Source organism: Columba livia, chromosome 7 (genome assembly GCF_036013475.1).
Source record: "Columba livia isolate bColLiv1 breed racing homer chromosome 7, bColLiv1.pat.W.v2, whole genome shotgun sequence".
Lineage (NCBI taxonomy): Eukaryota > Metazoa > Chordata > Aves > Columbiformes > Columbidae > Columba > Columba livia.
Window position 1 is genome coordinate 22,104,069 of NC_088608.1, and position 12,337 is coordinate 22,116,405.

General features: G+C 39.4%; 1 protein-coding gene across 8 annotated transcripts in view; it reads right to left on the minus strand.

Annotated features, from left to right (window-relative positions):
* The window catches only part of LOC102091784 (neurabin-1-like), a 124,171-nt gene that overhangs the window by 66,425 nt on the left and 45,409 nt on the right, over nucleotides 1–12,337 (minus strand). For 4 of the 8 annotated variants that reach the window (XM_065068763.1, XM_065068767.1, XM_065068765.1 and 1 more), the window contains exon 4: nucleotides 10,588–10,702. The exons of 3 other annotated variants lie outside the window; for them this stretch is intronic. The gene's annotated coding sequence lies outside the window, so the exon portion shown is untranslated. Of the gene's footprint in view, nucleotides 1–10,508; nucleotides 10,703–12,337 lie in introns of all 8 variants that reach the window. One more of the 8 variants, XM_065068766.1, reaches the window with a different exon arrangement.

Consider the following 12,337-nt stretch of genomic DNA (forward strand, 5'->3'; position numbering starts at 1 on the left):
ACAAATGAAACTGGATTCATAAATGAACAGCATCATTTATGAAGTTAATATCTGTACCACTCTGTCCAATAGCAAAATTTGACTGACTCAAACAGTAAACATTTTCCATTTACCTTTTTTACATATATATGTACCTTTATTATTTAAAACCAGCTCATTCACAACTTAACCAGGTTAATAAACTTTTATTTGTAAAATTAAGTGACTACCCTTTCAGTTTTTAATCCTTTCATGTGGCTTTCTCCACCCTGAAAATCTACAAAACCTTGCTTTTTTAATGGTTGCCCTTTCATCCACTTCAACAATTTTTTAAAGCCTTGTTTCAGCTCCACATCCTTTCAGTAATGCCTAAGTTCTTATAATTGCCTCTTTCCATCCCAGGTGCGGGTCTGTGTGCCGAGCTGGGCTCAGACGTGTGCGGGTAATTGGCCGTGCAGGTGCGCTCACTTGGAGTCACCCGCGCTCCAAGTCAGCAAGCCATGCAGAAAGGTCAAACAATTCCGCTGAAAGGGAAAACATATTTTAGAAGTGGCCATTATAGAAGCACATCTAGGTAGTAAAGCTGAATTATTCAAATGTTACTTCTGAGTCACTACGTGAAGATTTTGTGATCTGACTGCTTTTCCTTCAAGTGATGAAGTGCTCTGGAGCACTATATCTCCTTGAACAAATTTAATTTCATTCCAGTTGTGAATGTTTCTGTCAGCTGGGTGGCAGATGTTTCAGACTGGCCATGATGAAACAAAATAACTATAACTAAATTTCCATTTCAACATGACCAGGAATCTGCAAAAGAAAGGTATTGTCAGCTCTGGAGCGTCAGGCCAGGTAAAGACTAGGTACTGTTCTTTCCACCTTATTTGCGTAGTCCTTTGTTCTGTACTTCATATCTTAATTCTTAAAGATAAAAAAGTTCTTTAGTTTCAAGCCAAACAAAACTGGAAAATTATGTACATACAGCTCCCCGTTCATTGTTGCTTACTCTAGTTATTTTTTTCCTTTGTAAAACGAGCAGAGAAGAGCAGAAGCACTGCACTGCTAGGCCGGGGGGGTGACATAATCAAATCAGAAGAATAATTCGTTTTTTTCTTTGCATTACTCTAATGCCTGGTACACATGCAGTGAAGCAAAGAATCCTCATCATCTTTCACATAAGTGTCAGACATGCCAACGCACGTTAAGACAGTTGTAGAGTACATGCTGTGTAAGGGGTAAACAGCAAACAAAAAAGTGGGTAGACTTGCTTGTTTGGTATGTGTGAGGATAGCATAAACACCCCATTGCTCACATCAGACATGCTTTAACTCTGCTTATTTGCATATGCTTTCAGGTAGATCACTCTGTGCAGACGTGGCTGCAAACACTAGAGTTAATAAAACCTAAACAGTATTATTCAAATACCTTCCCTATATACAAACACCTGAGAAGGTATTTAGCATATAATGCATTGTTGTTTCCTAGAATTATTCCTGTAGCCCAATTTATTTGCAGAAGTTCAAAGACTAGTAAAATGCTAAAATAGTTATGGAATTACACAAACATTCCTCCACTCCTTCCTCCCCTTTCTGAATCACAAACCTCTGCCTTTGGTTTGAACAAATGTGTGGAAATTATTGCCTATGAGAATGTGTGAAAGCTTTTGAGTTTGCCCACTCTGAATGAAATCAAATGCAAAAACTTCAGACATGGTCCTGAGGTAGAACAGCAGCTCTTCCATGTGTTCTGCGCTGCATGAGGTCTGTTCACACACTCCAGCTGTCACTCAAAGGCGTCACTGCATCTTGCATGGAAGAGGCCCTGGGACATGCACCAGCGTGACCATACCCTGCCGTGGTTTGTATTTATGTGCAAATATTTAAAGATGATGGGCTTAAGTAAATCGTAAAATGTATGTGTTCTAGATTATGCACTTGTATAACATACTTTATGTAACCAAAAAATCTTTATTCAGTCTGGTCATTGTCCATCTATATTTTGTCTTGATGGACTTTTACCTTATCTGTTGTTAAAACTATGCTCACTTTAGGCTGTAATTGCCACTAGAATATATTTTACACAGAACAGAAGATGCACCTTTCCCTAGGCTCTCCTGTTCAGTACAAGGCCCATCCCTCATTTAGCCTTGTTTTAAATACATTAGATGTCATTTTTAAAAAGTGACTGAGCAGTTTCCACAACATAATAAAAAGCGGTAGTAGCTAGCGTTGTTCTAATGATTTAGAATTAATTTTAGATATGTCTTCATTCCAAACTGATTGAAATCAATGTGAATAAGTAATTTCAGACGGCTTTGGATCAAGTCACAAAGCTTTAATTTACAAACACACAGATTTGATAGGACTTGGAGAATGAGACAGCCACAAGTTCCCCATATATGGTGAGGTCTGTTGGTAACTGTTCCATGTAGTTGCGTTTTTTTTAATGAAGAAAGTAGGATAAGCATGAGGATTTTTTTCCCTCATACTAGAAGGAACAAATAAAGTGCTGGATTGGAAATGATCTCCTTTGACCTTTGCAACTATATCTCTATCTTGGATGAGTGTTCTGTCACTGCATTGCAATAACTGAAGAATGAGATATAGTAATGAGCGAATGATGCCCAGCCACCTCACTGGAATTCCATTAGTGTTCTGATCTCGTGTCCTCTGCAGGAGTTGAAAGATTAACCCAACACCTGCGTCACTGGGGGAGGGGGGGAAAAGAAAAGAAAGAGAAGTATTCTCATTAAATAAACAAAGGAGGAAAATGTTCAGCCCATTATCCTGGAAGCTGCATACTATAGGAACTGCAGTCAATGCAGTTTTCAGTTTCCATGTTTTATATATATAAATATTATATATAAAATCTGTGTGGCTGAAGTACTCTGCTTTTGCTTGTTTGTTTCTTCTGAAATCTTTAACCAGTTCTTGCTTTGTGTATGTTATGCAGGTCTAGGTGATGAAATAAGTTTTGATAGAATTCAAAATGGTTTTGCACATGTTATGTTAAACAGAGTTCTTTACCTAGAGTTTCTCAAAATTAACTGAATATTCCAGTTCTAGCTAATATACATCTTCAGAGTAAAAAATAAATACCATCATAATGTTTCTAACTCAAATGTTAACACCTGATATTACAGAAAGGCCACACAAATATGAAAGTACCTTCAGTTAGGCAAGGGGGTTTCCTTCACCCTGAAGCTCCGCAGTCCACAGAAACACTCATGTGGGATTGCCCCATCTCCAGTAAGACAAGACTTTAATCTAGAGGGCTTGGCTGGAGCATGGCAGGTATTGATCTAGAATTTCCTCTCACCTTCCTTGTTCTGTGGTCCTTTCTGATAATGTGCAAGTTGGCAACTAGAGAATTGTGTTGTTGGGATTTGGACATTTTTTCCCCCTTTTTTTGATGTTCTAAGTTGCTAAATACACTGTTGAGGCAATGTTTTTTGACAGAAAAAGCAAGTAATAATACAAAAAAACTACTGTCATCTGGAAGAATCTTGTGATAGGGTAAATAACAGCTTTTACATAAATGGAGACCTGCTATTGTAGAATAATGATTGACAACATTGCCACCATATTTACATCTAAGCACGCCTTTATATTACTGGATTCAAATGGAAAGGTAGAACAGACCGGGTGTGAAGAGAGACCTGGGCAAAGAAAGGCAACTAACAGAGCAAATCAATGTGAGCTTCATTACAATAAACAGGTATCTTTTTAAGAAAAACAATCAACCAACCCTTTCTCCATCAGGTTTTATCGAATTACCTTAATGTTTTTGGATGAGCCTACAAACTTCTGTCATAATAGCAACATAATAAGCAAAGATTTTTATAAGAATTTTTGACTTGTGGCACCTTGGCTAATAAAATAGAATAACAACAGAAAAGCCAAGAAGGCAAAGATCAAATGGACAACTGTCCCAGTGATAATTTTTAACATGTCATAGTGAGCACGTGTAGAGGTACCAGAAGGGGAGGAAGATTAAGGGATAATAAGACTTTCCATCTTACCTCTCCTCCCTCCTGCTCTGACCACTGGCAGCAGCAATACGCCCGCTCGTGGTCATATCAGCTGTTGCAAATGCTCAGGACATTTCTAATGCCCCCACTCCATTCACACTGCAATGGGGGAATCGAAAGACCTAGAGAGCTGCTAAACTGGAAACAGTACAGACAAGATGTAAAACAACAATTTAAGGGCTGAAAAAATAGCAACAGAAACTTTAATGAGGTTCAGTTGACTTAGCTCTTAAAAGATTAGGTGCTTGATGACAATCTATTAAAAAAACTATGGAAGGCACAGAAGTTTTAGAATAAGATTCTTCAGCCTACTGCTCAACTATAAAATGGGAAATTGTAGCTACACCAGAAAGGAAAGCTGTATTTTCAACAACTACAGTGATTAATGACCGGGTAACCAAAGGCTGTGGCTACCAGTGGTTGCAGTAATCCTCCATTACTAGAAAATATTGAATCAAGAATGGATATTTTAGGAAAGCTGAACACAGCTATTGAAACTGAAACAGGAATTAAGCCATTGTAGCCTTCTGTTGACTGACTTGGAGACTAGATGAGTACATTTGTCCCCACAGCTTTAATGGTGCCCAACATTTCAGGTAGAAGAAGGCACAGAGCTTCCTACAGAGACATTTGAGGATCATGGGACCATAGCTTCTCATGGTGGGATGAGACGTATCTGGAATTTGATGAAAATGAATACATTCTCTGACATGTGATGGGTAAAAGCCGGGTAATAGGACAGGACGTGCAAGCAGTCTTGCTGAATGACCCAGGATGCTTACAAATTGCCCTGACATAACAGACATGCCCTTGTTACCAGGCTGAGGGACCAGTTTTAATCATGCGACTGATGCATATTGTACTATGGAGGGCTGTTGCTTCCTCAGGAAACCAGGGCAGAGGAGGAAATAAGCAACATGATCTGAGTCATCACCTGCTGGTGTTTGAGAAGGCCAAGAAGGGCACAAGGTGCGAGCTGCATAGATTTCACTGGTAGCATTGGGACTGGGAACTTCTGTCTGTATTTATGACGGTTAAGGATTCAGGACTTCCCCCTTAATTTAATCACTGATTTATTGGCAAAGAGCGGTAGTTAGATGTGCTTTGAAGAGGCAGTCTGAGGTTAGTCCTATAAACAGCTAATATCTTAAATCTTTTTTTGATATATTATTGTATATCAGAAGTGTTTATGATCAGTGTGTTTGTAAGTGATGTAGAATGATACTGTGTTTCTAGCATTTTAGAAAACTTTCTGCTGGGTAATGGCTGGTGCACTTTTTGGAAGCCAAGGAACAATAGTACCTCTATCCTGCCTAAAGAGTTGGACAGAGACTTTGTAGGCAAGCTATACTTGGCCCAGAAAGATGTTGAAGCAGTCTTGTTTATTTTCACCACACACATTTTCAGTGAAGATTTGCTGTTGTGAGACTCAAAGCACTCAAAAAGAAATAAGCATTTTACAAAATTATTAAAAGCAAACTCTATTGTCAACATCCAGTTTCTAATTTCCCTGGGATTTATTAATCTTACTCACTTGAATCACCTGCTTTTCTGACTCAGTTGTGTTTGTTTTTTTCCCAGTCTTCCTGTTTCCAGCTTAATTCCCAAATTTCTGTTGCACTTCCTTGTATTAAGCTCCAGGGAGACAAAAGTAAAATGTGAAAGTGGGAGTATAAAATCCAAACCGTGCTGTTTCCCACTTTACGTAAGGTAAGACATAAGCAGCAGCTACAGATATAAAAGCTTTTAGAATACAGGTAGAGCTCTTTGGTAGTGACCGATGTGTTGCAGGATAGGAACAGAGGATTAGGTAATGTAGCCGTATGTGATATTTTTATTGTGTGTTATGTTTGTTTTGAATGTTACTCAGAGGAGATAATAAAAATTGTAGCAGGAAGACAGATTTCCTGGCATAAGATTAGACCCAGTGAGGCCAGTTAGCCCCAAATGGAAAAGAAAGGGATTTGTTGCCCTGAGTGTCCCCTTGAGACTAAAAAATTCTAATGGCTTTTTATGTGTGAATTCTGAAACCATACGCTTTTATAGTATTCAATTTGTTATTAATATAAATATACTCTACCTAAATAATATGTAACCAATGTAAAGAAACATGCTGTTCTTAGAGAAGAGAATACACCTGGAGTTACGGATTTAAATAGAAGAAAGAGAATTGGGGAGTGTATATTTTGATTCACCTGTGTTTGAAAAACTCTTGTTCCTGGAAACAGTGAGATACAAACCTGTTTGCACAGTCGATCTCTGGCCAGAAAGGATTCCTGTCAAGTGAAATATTAACCCAGAGGAATGCAGTTTTCTTAGGGCAATGAGCTCTTGGCTTCAAACAAACCTTTAATGCAGAGCTAAAGTGACCATTTAAAAAACATATATGCATCCGGAGGATTGGATGGCTGTCAGACCGGAACAGGATTATCTCTTAGCTATAGCTGACCTGTTTGTATAATACCTGGCCTGGTTCTGTAGTGCTGGAAAGTAATTTCTAACTGTATAGTGGCCAAATGTCTTTACTTTGCTTGTGTCACTGCAGCAGGCAGGTGTTTATATTACGCAAACTACCATGGCACCTGGGAGCTCTATTAGTAATGCTAATGTTTCAGGACGGAGAGAGTTCAAGGAATATTTCCTTCACTGGCTCTGCTCCTGGGGAGCAGGGTCTGTGCTGGGAGTGACGATCTTCCTAAACAGGGTCAAATTATCACTGGATCCACAACATAAGAAGAAAGAAAAATGCAACATGAGAAGCTCTGAGCCACTGAGGGTGACAGGGGTGAGGTGCCAAGCCCCATTCCTTTGCAGGACCATGTGCCAGATCTGCCAGTGAGCGCCGAGTCCAGGCTGCACCCACTGAACCCAGCAGGTAGTTGCTGGTCCAGGAAACACTTTTTAGGCCCCAGGAGGCATTTGTGCTAAAATGCCAAAATACCAGCAGAACAACTCCGCATTCTTCCTGGCACCTGAGAAAGGGCTAAGCCTCCAAAGCACAATCCAGACCATAAAGTTCATGCTAAACTGGGTGTTTCCCTCATTTTTTTATTTCATGGAGATCCATGTGCAAAGTATAACTTTCTGTCCTTTGGCTGTGATGGACTCTGATGTGTTTTGCAGGTGTTCCTATGTACAAATGGGGAGGCTCACATCTGCTGGAAGTCAAAACTGTGGAATTATTTTTAAGAATATATTTTTTGTTTGTTCTTTCTCTGCAGAGTGTGCTTCTTCCTCTAAGTACTCTTCACTTCCCAGCGGCTTGGTGGCACTCTCAAAATGTGAACAGCAGGACTGGTTTGCTGCTTTTTGTGGTGAGTTTCAATCCACCCACAGGTTCTTGTAGGTTCTTTAGGACTAGCACCTTCTTGACTAGGAAGTTATGGGGAGGGGAGATGGGAGAAGGTAAGCATTACATCCCAAGTCCTACCCACTTGTGACACTGAAAATGGGAATTTACTTGTGGAAGGTATATGACCTTACCAGAAAGCTTTATTAACAGCAATGTTAAAACTATAATTGCTGGGAAGCTGGGTTAATCCACTCAGAAGAATGGGGCAGCTCCCTCTGCTGAGTTCCCAACATTCACTTCTCTTTAGACGACTTTGCAGTCGTAGCAAAGAAAAGATTTCCTTTGGAGTTTCTTCTCACATTAAATGTGTGACTATAGCCGCAGAGAAGGACTGTTATGGACAGGGTCCAGGAAGTGTCTCAGCTCTCACGAAACACTCATCAAATGTGTTGCATACAGAGTCACTGTGGCTGTCACACAGAGTTAAGCCATGCATCTGCTCTTACCATTATGCAAAAAGAAAGACGTTACGTTTTAGTATCACTACAATTTGCCCACAAAAAGATGGAGAAAACTAATCAAAACAGACACTTTGCTTTCCCTCCTTTTATCTCATACCTGTTAACACTGACCCATGGAGTGATTTCACTCTTCTGCAAATAACTTGGCCAGTGGCTTATAGGCAGAGTTTGCTGAAAACAAAAACTCTGGCTATGTGTATCTGTAGGCCTATAGTTTCTGTTGCTTTCAATTATAAGGAAACAAAGACTTCTAAGTGACTAATTCTTTGAAACACTAAGCATCTCTGGCAAGGTCCTTTGAGTGGAAAATGACCTGATCATCTTGCAGAACCAAACTCAGTGAATGTTGCTTTAAAAAAGAAAAAAAAACAAAAAACTCCACAACCTTACATGGGATTTGTAAAGGCCTTCCTAAAAGGAGGGACTACTGAACTCTTCTGACAGCATGTAGAGTTTTCATAAGATCATCTTTATTTTGGACATATATGGAAAATATAGGATCTAAAACTGCACCCTCTGCAGCCAGTGATAAAATCGGGACTAAGTCCATGGGCAGAATGGATCTTGATGTGATAGAGATTGTTGCTACTATTTTTAATCTATATTTCAACAGCTCTAGAAACTTAAGCAGGGCACATCTTTCCCCTCGTCTCTATCCCAGGAATCTTTGTTGTACCGTCAACTACTGTATGTTTGTCCAATGCATATTGCAGCTGGGATGCAGCCCAACTCAAACCTTCTTTCAATGTGCTTCTGGTAATACAAGACCAGAGTAATCTGTGATCCAAGTACACCTGCTGGTTAAAGTTATTGCAGCACAACTATTAATAGTAAGAGAAGAATAAACTGTCTGAGGCAAGGACTGTCTGTTTGCATGGGCAAACTCCTTAAAAAAAAAAAAGAAAAAACAAAACAAACAAAAAAACCCCACTCACTGAATCCATGTTTCATTTAGCTACTTCTGCTTTTATGTAAAAACAAAGCAAAACAAATGAAAAAACTCACCCCAGAACAACCAACCTCCCCGAAATCCACAATGAAGGTGATAAGGTGACAGATAAATTAACTAACTGGATTTCAGCTTGCTTAGACCTTTGTGAGAACCTGGGCCTTGTAACTGGAAGCACTAAATATATGTAAAATAAAAATAAGAACATTTAAATTTCGAAGAGAATCTGGAATCCCCAAATTTGTGGAAATAGTATCCTTATGTTTTGTCTTCATTATGATAGAAGATAAACAGATAATTTTATTTGTGATCCAAATAGAAACACATTCTGGCATCTGTTCTATGCCAATAGTTGCTCTTGCTATGAACATGCTTACATTCTATTGCACTGGGCTATTTGCCACTTTATGTAAGCTACACCAGCTGCTCTTGTTCTTGCACTACAGATTACTGTATGCAGCACTCTGGTGTTCCCTAAAGCAGATAACGCTTTGTAAAATCCGGATAACTAAGTCTCTAGGAAGTGATTGTAAATTATATTAAAACTGTGATAACAGAGAACAGAAACAGCCTTGAAGAAACGCACTGAAAAGTTGCTACTCTATGAGAAGATTGTGGTTGTGAGTAGCTGGTTTTTTTAGTGTGCCTAATGTATGTTCTTATATTCTTTCACCTCCTGCAGTTTTTCTACTACTTGCTGCTTTCCTTAAAATTTGATCTACAGCACATCATGATGAGAAATATTAATAACAAACTTAAACACAGAGCAAATTTCTATTTTGATTTTTATGGCAATGAAATACACCGACATCAGTTCAAATCTGCTTGAAAATAAAATCCCCGAATGCTCTTTGTTGCATTTCTGTGACAAGTTTCATGCTCTGTTTTCTTGGCAACCTTCAGCATGGGAAAGCAGCATTATGTAAATAAAAACTCAAATGGGAAAATATAACACAATTTTTCTTGACATCTTGGGTGATACAGGTCAGACTGTGCTATCACGGAACTAAACCAAGTTATTTTTCTCAGGTGTAAACTCTGTCTCAGCTACATTTTAAAACCAGTTTTCTTATTATTTGGATGCAAAATGGCTGCAAAACCATACTAATTGGAAATTTAGGAATGCCATGCTTAAGAGGTAGGTTTTGACTAGGCGTTGGCGATTAGAAGTGCCCATGAGTATAAGGTTGTGTAGGCACTGCTGCTGCAGGAAAAAATCAAAGTATAATTGGTCTGCGAGCGTGGAGAGAAGCAGCAGGGGATGCTGGTAGGGACAGTAAAAGCTCAACAGGGTTACAGAAACCTGCCAAATCTCCATCCTCACTGCACAGAGCTCCTGCTGCTGCCAGGGAGTAAGGAAAACAGATGGCTGTTCCTTTTGAAGCCACTAACATTCATTTCTGTGCCTGTTGTGTATTTTTTTCTCCTTCCTCTCAAGTTTCCAACTCCTGCAGTAGCTCCTGGAGCAACCAGGCACTGGCAGAGATGTTGGAGGGCAGCCATGCAGGCGGGTGAGTTTCAGCTAAAGATGATGGTTGCTTTGTTTTGTTTTTCCTTTTCCTCTAGCTGCCTCCACAATTTGGCAAAGGGATGTCAGGATTAGAATAGTGGGATTGGAGAATATGCCAGAATCTATTAGAGGGGAAGAGGCAGAGCTATAGTAAATGGGGAGATGGAGCAGTGCCAGCAGGAGCGTGGGCGGGGGGTTTGGATGCAATTAGCACAGCCAGACAAACATACCCGAACACGGACACTTCACAGTAACGTGCTGAATAGTCCTCTGTATTTGTGCTTATTTTCAGTGGAGTATAGATGATACCTGTAGATGGGGCCTTGTTTTTCCCTCAAAAACAGCAACGATGTGGATCCTGGTAAGTCTGTAGCGTGCATCAGCTGAAAGTGGTTTCACAGAACACTCTAAATCAAATCTCTATCTAAAACAGAAGAACATGAGATGGAAAAGAAATTAATATTTAACTTTATGTTTCCACTGTATCTCAGCTACTCTGAAGGACTGTAAGACATTTTTTCCCCTTAGCTTGCTGGAACTTCTGATGCATTTGTATGATGTTGTGAAGAGTAACGAAGCACCAGTTTGAAGGAAGACAGAAATGTGTAGGATGTTTAATTTTAATTTTATACTATCATTAAGAGAACTCAAAGAAAGATGAGCTTGGGCTGAGTTAGCAATTCAATGAAATATACGCACAGGTTGACACGCAGAGTAATGATGGCATATGACTGACTTGTCACCTATCCGAGGGGAAAAAATCTGCCCTTGTGCACGTTTCTGACTGTTGATCTCAACCAATGAGTGATTCATACTTTTAACAGATGTTTCTGATTTAGGCCAATGAAAGCTTATGGGAGTTTTTTCTGGTCTCTGAGGAAAGAAAGCCAGCCCAATCAAACAAGCAAATTTGGAGCTTGGCATCTGAATCGACCAGCAAAGCTGGATAATTTCCTCTTGCAAAAGCTGTGTGCCATCATTATTCTATGACACCCTAAAAATTTGATAATTGGTACTGACTTGTTATTTTTGCCATCTCCTACATTCAATCATTTAGCCACTATTGCCATCTACCAAGAAAGATACTAAAGCCACTTATTCAAAAGGCCTGTCTGGCTTGTCCAAAATAGCACACAATTCCCAAACCAGCTAAATATGATGCAGACAGCTGCCCCAGCTACGTGAGTAATTGTAGCAAATATTTCTAGATGCACAGCCACAAAATAAACTCAAGATGGCTCTGTGTTAGCTGACATTTGCCTTTTAAAAATTATTGCTATTGTCATTAACATCACAAAAGCAAAGTAATGAGACTTTCTGGTACAGGCGAAACACAGCTGAAAGGACCTTGGTGAGTAAAATAATGTAACAATAAAACCAAATTCATTGGGTTTGTCTTCAGAATCTGCACCTTGATTTTTGTCAGTGACATAGTTACTGCAAATTTGTATCAAATTTCATCTGTGTGATGCTCAAGTCCAGTATTTCTTGGATTTTTAGTTTGGCAAGTAATAATGTCTAATTTGTTCACAACTACCTTGTAAAACAGCGTGAAAATTAATGACATTTCTGGAAGATGCAAAGTTTCACAATATCAAAAATACGGACAGTGAATCAGCCTTCTCATTAGAATCTTCAAAAGTGATTTGACAGTAAATGTTCGGTGCAGGATTAGTGGGAGTCCTGAGGAGCTGTGGTGCCTGTCTCCCCATCATGCTGCACGACAGAGTTGCCAGTTCACGGCATGGGAGTTTGGTTCATTTGCTTCCTCCACACTGCTCCTGCACCTTGCCCTGAATCTGTCACTTAAAGCATTCAGAAACCACTTCTAAAAAAATGAGGTGTCAAAATCTGAAAATATTTCATGAATTTCACCAATGTCAGGCACCATGTCCATTACAATATGCCACGTGTATGAATATTTGGAAGCCAATCTGAAACTATGTGCAAGGTCTTTAAGGTGAATCAACAAACAAAGGGATGAGAGAATGAGGGGATTTTGGAGAACAGTTATTGCTTTGGTCAAGGATCTCCAACACGAGCATCTGAAGCTTTGACA